The sequence below is a fragment of the Triticum aestivum genome, chromosome 1A, assembly GCF_018294505.1.
Source record: "Triticum aestivum cultivar Chinese Spring chromosome 1A, IWGSC CS RefSeq v2.1, whole genome shotgun sequence".
NCBI classification, from domain to species: domain Eukaryota; kingdom Viridiplantae; phylum Streptophyta; class Magnoliopsida; order Poales; family Poaceae; genus Triticum; species Triticum aestivum.
Window position 1 is genome coordinate 590274894 of NC_057794.1, and position 8661 is coordinate 590283554.

The window sequence follows — 8661 nt, forward strand, 5'->3', positions numbered from 1 at the left end:
GTAAGGAAACGAGCTTGGCTAATACACAAATTGAAATATATAACAACAATAATAGTAATATCACAAAACAAAAAGAAACTGAATTTGAACAGGGCCATCGACATTCTCTCTGACTTACATACAGATATAGGATATGGCAAATGAAACACCAAAATGCCAAAAAACTGTCTAACAAGTGCTACAAGTGTGACTGGATTGTACTAAAAAATGTCAAAAAATATGTGTAACAAGGGGAACTAATGCTACACAAGGCGAGGTTTACCTCAGCACCAATCTTCTGACTCGGTTGCATTTGATTTGCGTAAGCATTTGCAAAACGCCACTGTAAGTTCCTATTATACAAGAGGCACAAATGATGGGCATCTTCCAAGTGGATTGGTATCTTTTTTCTTAATCTTGTTGCATGAACAATGTAGCTAAGAGTAGAGGTTGGGGCATTGGACTTTCTACCACGTGAGGATGGTAATCTGCCGCCAACAGGTGGGTTGGCAGGTCTAATACTGTTTCCAGGAAGATTTTTGTGCTTTGATACACACTCATTCTTGCTCTTTGACACACCACTAGAGGCGTGTGGTTGTGATGCAGCCGACAAGGTTGGAGGCACGGCAAGACCCATCTTCTTTGGCAGAGTATCGTCGTCAACACTATCAAATGCAAGATGTCGTATTTTTGTTTGACAGACTTCGAGACACAATTTGAGCTGTGCCATCACCTTTTTCAGCAAATTTGGTGTTATTCATCCCACCAGCACCACCAGGTGCAAGCAGCCTTGTCCTTGCAGACACACGTCGTGATGCACCATGAGGTTGATGGTGAACCTTTATCTTCATCATCAAAACCCAAGACTTTAGATACAGCACCCGGTGATATGCCATGTGAGCCTTGAGAAAAACCAAGCCTTGTTTATGGAGAAGCCCTACGGAACGAAGATAATGAGGTGGAGAAATCCCATGCCTTCTGATGAACCTTTTGAGATTCAGAGGCAAATCCCCTTGTCCTTGCAGACAGACGTTCTGATGCAGTACATGATGTTGATGGTGATTGTGTTCTTTATAAACAAATCTCGAGCATTTTGATACGCCGTCTGGTGTAAAGCTTTGTGAGCCTTGAGAAGAATAAAGTCTTGTTTGCGGACAAGCCCTATGGAATGAAGATAGTGAGGTGGAGAAATCCCATGACTTCTGGTGAGCCTTTCCAGAGGCAGGTTGTCGTCTTCTCACGGAAGCCAAACCTTGATCTAGATGGGATGCCTCCCCTAATCCTACCGTATTCCCCTTAAAACACACTTCTTTGTCCTCCGAGTCGCGCAAGACATTATCAGACTGCACCAGACACAATAATGATATTGTTATTCAGATCTCAAGTAGGTGCATATTATTCACTGAGCTTTCTTCTGGGAGCAACGCAGATGTAACACAATACCTCTTTGATCCATAAACTTCGGAAATACTCCCTCCATCCTAAAATAAGTGACTCAACTTTCTACTAACTTTAGTACAAAGTTGAGTCACTTATTTCCGGATGGAGGGAGTATTTTTTTTTCTAATTCTTTTTTAGATTGAAAGAATATTGGTTGATCAATCAGTTCCAAAGCATTTTGGTTAAATCCATTAATGAAGGAAAGTTAGATTGCATTCAGTTAGAAAGTATCATACCTTGTTTGTTAGTTGTTCTTTATCTTTGACAACGATCACTTGATTCAATTGCATTTCAGTTAATGTAAACATTTAGGAAAATGTAGGTCATTCAACTTCATTTATCATATTTATTCATCTCCCGTGCGGTACCACCGAAAATCAGATCCTTGTATTTGCAGAATCATGGATTTTCACAATGAGAATATTATTTCCAATGCAAAGATCCATGATCCTACAAACATGAGGATATAATTTGTAGTGAACCTGCACAGGAAGACAAAAAGGAAAAATATGTTTACTCACGTACATTTGACCTAAATGCTTGCAATGTACATTAACAGAAATGCACTAGAATAGAGTGGTGTAATCTTCCAGGTGTTGTGTGGACCTCTTCCACAATTAATGAAATTGCAGGATATGTTAAAAAAAATCTTGACTAAATTCAGCATCATATTAAGGTGCTGAAAATGCCATTTAAAATAGTGCTGAGAAAGAACAAAAAAAATATTTGGGGCATGGATCTCTAGATTAACAACAAACAATCCCAACATACTAAAGGAATTTGTCGGAAGCAAACTAATATTACCTGAACCAAGTCCCTGCCCATGTCTATCTTGGAAGACAGCTCAAGAACATGATGCGCTGCAAAATAAAATGTCGATGCATAATATGTATGCAAAGGCAAAACTAAATTGGTTGACCAGAAACTAGCTAGATACCTTGGTCAGTGACTAGGCTGCGTGGAGAGGTATTGATCTCATTGCTGTCAAGATGAGGGGCTGCAAATTTGTGCTTGTCTATCAGCGGATCCTCGTCACTTGCCAAGAGCACAAGCGGCTCCTCCTTGTTCTTGAGACAAGCGATTCCACATTCATCCTTGTTTGTGCATGGACACTCGTTCAAGTTTGTCTCCCTCTTGGCAGCCAGCTCAAGAACTTGATGACCTGCAAAATAGAAATATCAATACATGGTATTTACATGTGTCCAAGCAAAGGCAAAGCAAAATCGATTGACAAGCGACTAGCTAGCTACCTCGGTCGATGACTAGGTTGTGTGGAGTAGTGTTAATCTTGTTGATGTGGGCACCCTCGTTGCCGGCCAAGAGGACCAGCACATCCACCTTGTTGTCGAGCCAAGAGACTCCGCATCCATCCTTGTTCGTGCGCGGTGCTTGTCCAAGTCTGTGCCCATCTTGGCAGCTAGATCAACAACTTGATGCGTGCAGAGAAGACTGTGCCCTGCCAAAGGAGAGAAAAAAAAAATCAAAGGTTCTCTCATATCGTACATGTGCAAGCAAAGCAAAATCTTTTGGAGAGTGACTAGCAAGGCACCTTTGTCGACGACTAGGCTGACGAAGAGGCCTGCAGGAACCTCCTTGTTGTCGATGTGAGGGATCATGGATTCATCGTTGCCGATCTTGTCCATATGCACGCTGCCCACTGTTAGAGATAGCATGCAGTTTCTCACTGATTTAGGACCCTCTAAATAGTACTAGTACGCATGTAAAAGGAAGAACAATGTGATTATAATTATGCACATTATATTACTTTCTTCAAGACAAGAACGCGCAACTAATTTTAAGCAATGAACAGATCAACGGCGCTAATTAAGCATCGCATATAATGTACTGAACTGTCTAGCATGCTAGTGTCAAGATGTAGGAGCAAGGAAAATAATACTTGTACTACCTTGGTCGGTGACTGGGCCGAGGAAGAGGCCCGCGGGGTGCTGAGGCTATGGATCACGTCCTAGTTGTCGATCTTGTCCACATGCACAGCCGGCTCCTCATCCTTATCGATGTTGTCACTGCTCCTCCGCGGCCGCACGAGGAGCTTCACGCGGGCGAGCAGCGCCTGCAGTCCTGCACCATGTTACTCTTCTGCTTGTTCTTTGCTGCGCACGAAAGCATGTAAGTTACCATCAATCCAATTCAGCAGCGTCGTTGTTGCCAACTCGATAGCGTGGGGGACGTACGTACCTGGGAAGGTGGTCCGACACGGGCGCGGCATTATCTCAAACACCTTGGGCGCGCCGGCACGCTCCTCCTCCTTGGGCACGGCGATGGAGAAGCAGCAGCGGGGAAGCAGCGAGCACGCGAGAGGGATCTGTTGCTCTGCATCGGCACCATTGAAAATTGGGTCTGCGCTCTTCTTCTTCACTTGAGGCCTTTTCCAGTGCTTCATTGTGTATAGGTGCTAAGAACAACTTCAATGGGGTGACTCATTTCGTCTGTTGCTGTTCGTTTGGATCGGCGCGGACAGAAAAATCGGTCCAACGCGTCGACCTAAACGGACGCGCGTCCGCTTTCGTTCGCCTGCCGACCCATTCCCGGCCTATTTTTGAGTCGGATTTGCGTCGGTGCGGACACAAGACGGACGCGCGCGCGCTCGCCCTCTTTCCTCTCAGGGCCCGCTGGTCGGTGGCACATTGGCCTCTCCATATCAAACAGCACACCCTCGCTCTCCTGCTTCGTCGCCGACGCCGCCTGCCATTTTTTCCGATAAAAATGATATTTAGATAGTTCTAGCGTATACAGATAAAAGAAAAGATCAACTACTCGTCGCTTTCTGACTCTGACTCGGTAATGTTCTCCTCCGACGTCTAAATGTAGGCGTCAGCATGCTGCTCGTCTTCAAAGTCCCAACCCGACGTTTCTCGTAGCTTCAGTTTCAATTGAGCGGCCTGCTTCCGCGCATGCTTGTCCTCCCGATAGGCGGCTGGCTCCGTCCTCCTTGCGTCTCTCTCTGTCCTCCTTTGCTTGCAGAACTGATGCTCGTAGACGATGTCCCGCGGGAAGCGTTCGCGCCACACCACCATGGCTTCCACGTCCATCTCGACGATGGCGAGCCGACGTTGTCGCCTCTGGTGGACACGGAGATCCTCGTCGGTGAAAATCCGCGAGAGAGGCGCGAGATCCTGCGCCCGCTGGCTCGACACGTTGGGAAAATTCATATCCCGACGAGGCCTCTGGAGGCGCCACGCTGCCGCGTCGTGCGCGCGGGCCGCCTCCTCTGCGGTGTCAAAGGTGCCGAGGATGAGGCATTTCTCGCCAAACCAGATCTCGAAGGAGAAGGCGCCGGATCAACGCTCACGGACTCCGTGAAAATCCGAAGCGCCCAGGCGGTGCATCGACATGGTGGCGCAGAGATGGCGAGGCTAGTGAGGAGGGGGCGAGACGAGTGGGCGGCGGACAGGGTGTGGAGGGAGCGCCTTCTTATAACGAGCGCCGGCCGTGACGCGCGCGCGAACCTGTCCCACGCACTGGAGCACCAAAACCAGCGCGCGCTAGGCCGCTTTTCCCCCGCGCGCGAACCTTTCCCGTGCGCTGGAGCGCCAAACCAGGGAATCGAAAGTCAAAACCAGGTAAGTACACCCCCCCCCTCAAACTTTGGCCGGCCCAGGTGCGGAGCGAGGCTCATGATTGTGTTCGCACACGAACACGTCACCGTGTACCTTCGACGCCGGGGGTGATGCACCGCAGCTCACGTCGAAGGAGACCCGCCGGAAGCGCGGTACGCAGGACAATCCGGCGGGCGCTTTTGTATACCCGAAACCCCACACGCCCGGGAGGGACCCCGTCAGGGCGCGCGGCGGCTGTGGGCTGCCCTAGGTCGACCTGATCGCCCCTAGGGCCTCGAGATTCGCCGTCCTGCAAACGAAGAACGAACGAAGAACGAGGAAGAAGAAGAACAAGGGAGAGGGATAAAGGTAAAGGTAAAAAGATGATATATTGATAGATCGATTGTGTGTTGTTCAATCGGCCTTCACCCCTTACATATATATGAGGCGGATGGACTTCCCGTACAAGAAAAGGACTCAAATCACGTCCAAATCATCAAAAGTTACCCTAACTCGGACTACGAGGGCCGAAACTTCCGGGCTGAAATTATATCAAGTAGCCCTCTTGCACTGAATCTGCAGGCCGCATACTACTTCAGATGACGATGGTTCCAAAAGCAAAGTTGTAGATCTTGCAATGGAGAAAAACTCTTCAGTTGATCACTTTTTCATCCGGTGTCATCTTGATGTCGAAATCGGCCCCGCAAGTCTGCAAATAATGTTAAAATTTCAGTTTTGGGGGGGGGGGGACCGCATGCAAACTTTCGGTTTAGCCCGGAACCTCCCCGGAAGTTTTGCCCGGAACTTCCGGGGCAAACTTATGCAGCACACTGTTTTGGCTCTAACTTTTGCATACGAACTCCAATTTAGACGTTTTTTATATCGAAATCGATCGTCTCGACAAGACGAAGACAACTCGTGTAGAAACATTACTCATATGAGTCCATCTTGGGGGCATAATCAGCCGAATAGTGTTCTGAATGCAAAATCTCAGTACTTCAAACGCAACTTCGGCCTTAGAGATTAGATCGGATGGCTACGGCCCAAATATCAAAGTTTCTCCTTTTGACGATACGGAACTTTCTCACTTTGAGCACTTTTCCATTTGAAGCCTTCTTAATTATGTTTTTGACCATGCCAAAATCTGGTGTCAACACATGCCCCCCTGTTTTTCGGCAAAGTTTGTGTGCCGAAAAATAACTTTCGCATAGCTTGTTCTAAGGACGATGTCAACACTCCATCGGCCATTTTGCATGTTCTTAGGACGATAAGTATATATCGGCCATTGCTTGTTTGAACCTCTTGATGCAAACTTGGGTGAAAACTTCTCAGCTTCTATAACAATCCGGTGATAAGGTTCCATAGATCAAAACCATCCTCCGAACCATATTGTTGTAGTGACCAGACCTCAAACAGTCTGATCTCTGTGCTCTGGTGTCATCCCTAGATCAGTAATGCTGACACCACACAGTACTCGGAGGATTTATAACAGAGTAGCAATCACACACTTATTACATCGAGTGTCTCAAAAGAGAACTTATTACAATAAGTATGGCTTAAGGCCATCTAATAACGATAACAGCGGAAGGCTTGGAAGATAAGTGAGTCCATCAACTCCAACGGCATCACTGAGTATAGGACCATGACCTAAAAACTCCTTAATCGTCATCTGAAAAGTCTGCAACATTAACGTTGCAGCCCGAAAACGGGTCAGCACATGGAATATGCTGGCAAGGTAACACATAGAGAGTAATGGAATGAAACAGCTATACTATATGCATATTTGGCTGGTGGAAAGCTCTATGGTTACAGTTTTGCGTAAAGCCAATTTTTCCCTACTTCAAAGGAATAAATTTATTTAACTATCATGGTGGTTGTTAAACATTGAGAATGGTTGACAGCATTCTCAATCCCAATTAAGCATCATCTTTAAACAAAGCCCAACAAAATTAATTTAGAGTAACATGTTGAGATTCACATGAAAATTCAAGTACTAGATATTCAAGATGTCCATAACCGGGGACACGGCTAACCATGATTAGTTTATTACACTCTGCAGAGATTTGCGCACTTTTCCCCACAAGACTTGATCGCCTCCGTTTGGTTTCTCGCACTACATGGTGTATGAGAAGACGAATGACCGAGACATAGTCTTTCAGAAGCGCTAGCACCTTACCACCACCTACATCCCCTACATTTGCTAGTCTACCACTGTAAGAGTTCGCACGACTTAGTCAACTATGCTAGAGCCCATAATAACTTGTGGCTGCACACGGAAGTTTCTAGCATGAAAAATCTCATGATCCCTTTGAGTCTGGGTGGCGGTTCAAAAGAAAACAGGCAAGTCCTGGAATACCCAGGTGCCTCAATCCACCCAGATATGTGTTTAAGTTGCCACCTTAGATAAACCATTAAATTAACAATCTCACATCTGTCATGGATATCACTCACCCAATCCACGTCTACTAGCATAGCATGGCATAATAAGCAAACGTAGAAGTAACTCCCAAAGGTTTGATAATAACAGGTAATAGGTACTACCTCATCTACTTCCCATCCCACAATTTAATTAGATCCTAATCATGCAATGTGTGAGAATTGATCTAATGCAATAAAACCGGGTAGTAGAAAAGGTATGATCAAAGTGTTACTTGCCTTGCTGATGATCCACAAAACCTAACGATTCGAAGTAACAGGCGGCGCACTCCGGGTATTCTATCGCAGACAAACAAACAAGCATACAATAAGTACTCATCTAATGCACAGGTAAATCTCAAATAAGAGATCTAACCAGAAAGTTCAACTTAAGAACTCCGGTTGGCAAAAAGAATCAAATCGAACGAAGCAACGAAAATCAAACTGCGAAAGAAAACAACTTCGTTCTACTAATCTGGATCTAGGGCAAATTTTACAGTAACAAAAACTTGTTTAAGTTGGTTAAACGGATAGAGGGTTTCGAGATGAATCCCTAGGCGCTTGAATCGCCTGATTCCGATAAACGAGCGAAAAGTTAAACTAAAACGAAAATCGAATCAGGAATCGCGATCAAAAAAATTGTGGATTTAATCCGAGAAAAAGAAAAACGACAAACACCGAAAAAAATTCTCTTTTTTCGGCAAGGAAAACGAGGCGCGGCGAACATCGGGCGGCGGGATCATCGGCGGCGGCGGCTCCGGCGGCACGCGCGGATCGTGGCGGGGCTGATGGGCTGGGGCGGCTCGGGGCGGCGCTATTTAAAGGCTGCCCCCCGGCGGTGCCCGCTCGGGTACGGCCCGAAGTCGGTTCGTTTTTTTTTAATTATTCCGCTCGGAAGAAAAATAAAAAGAAATACTAAACGGACTCCAAAAATTCCGAAATAAATTTTCGCAGGCTTCTAAAATCAAGCCGCACAAGGTGAACATTTATTTGGGCCCTAAATGCAATTTTGAAAAACGCACATTTTTCCTAAATTCAAATAAAACACTAAAAAACTCAGAAATAAAATCTTATTTGATTTTATTATTAAATCCTCAATATTTCTTTATTTTGGGAAAGTCATTTTATTCCCTCTCTCATATTTTTGTAATAGAAATAATTGATGATAAAATAAATAAAATCAAACGATCCTATTCTCAAAATTTGAGAAAACTCAAATATGAAAATAACGAAATCCCCAACTCTCTCCGTGGGTCATTGAGTTGCGTAG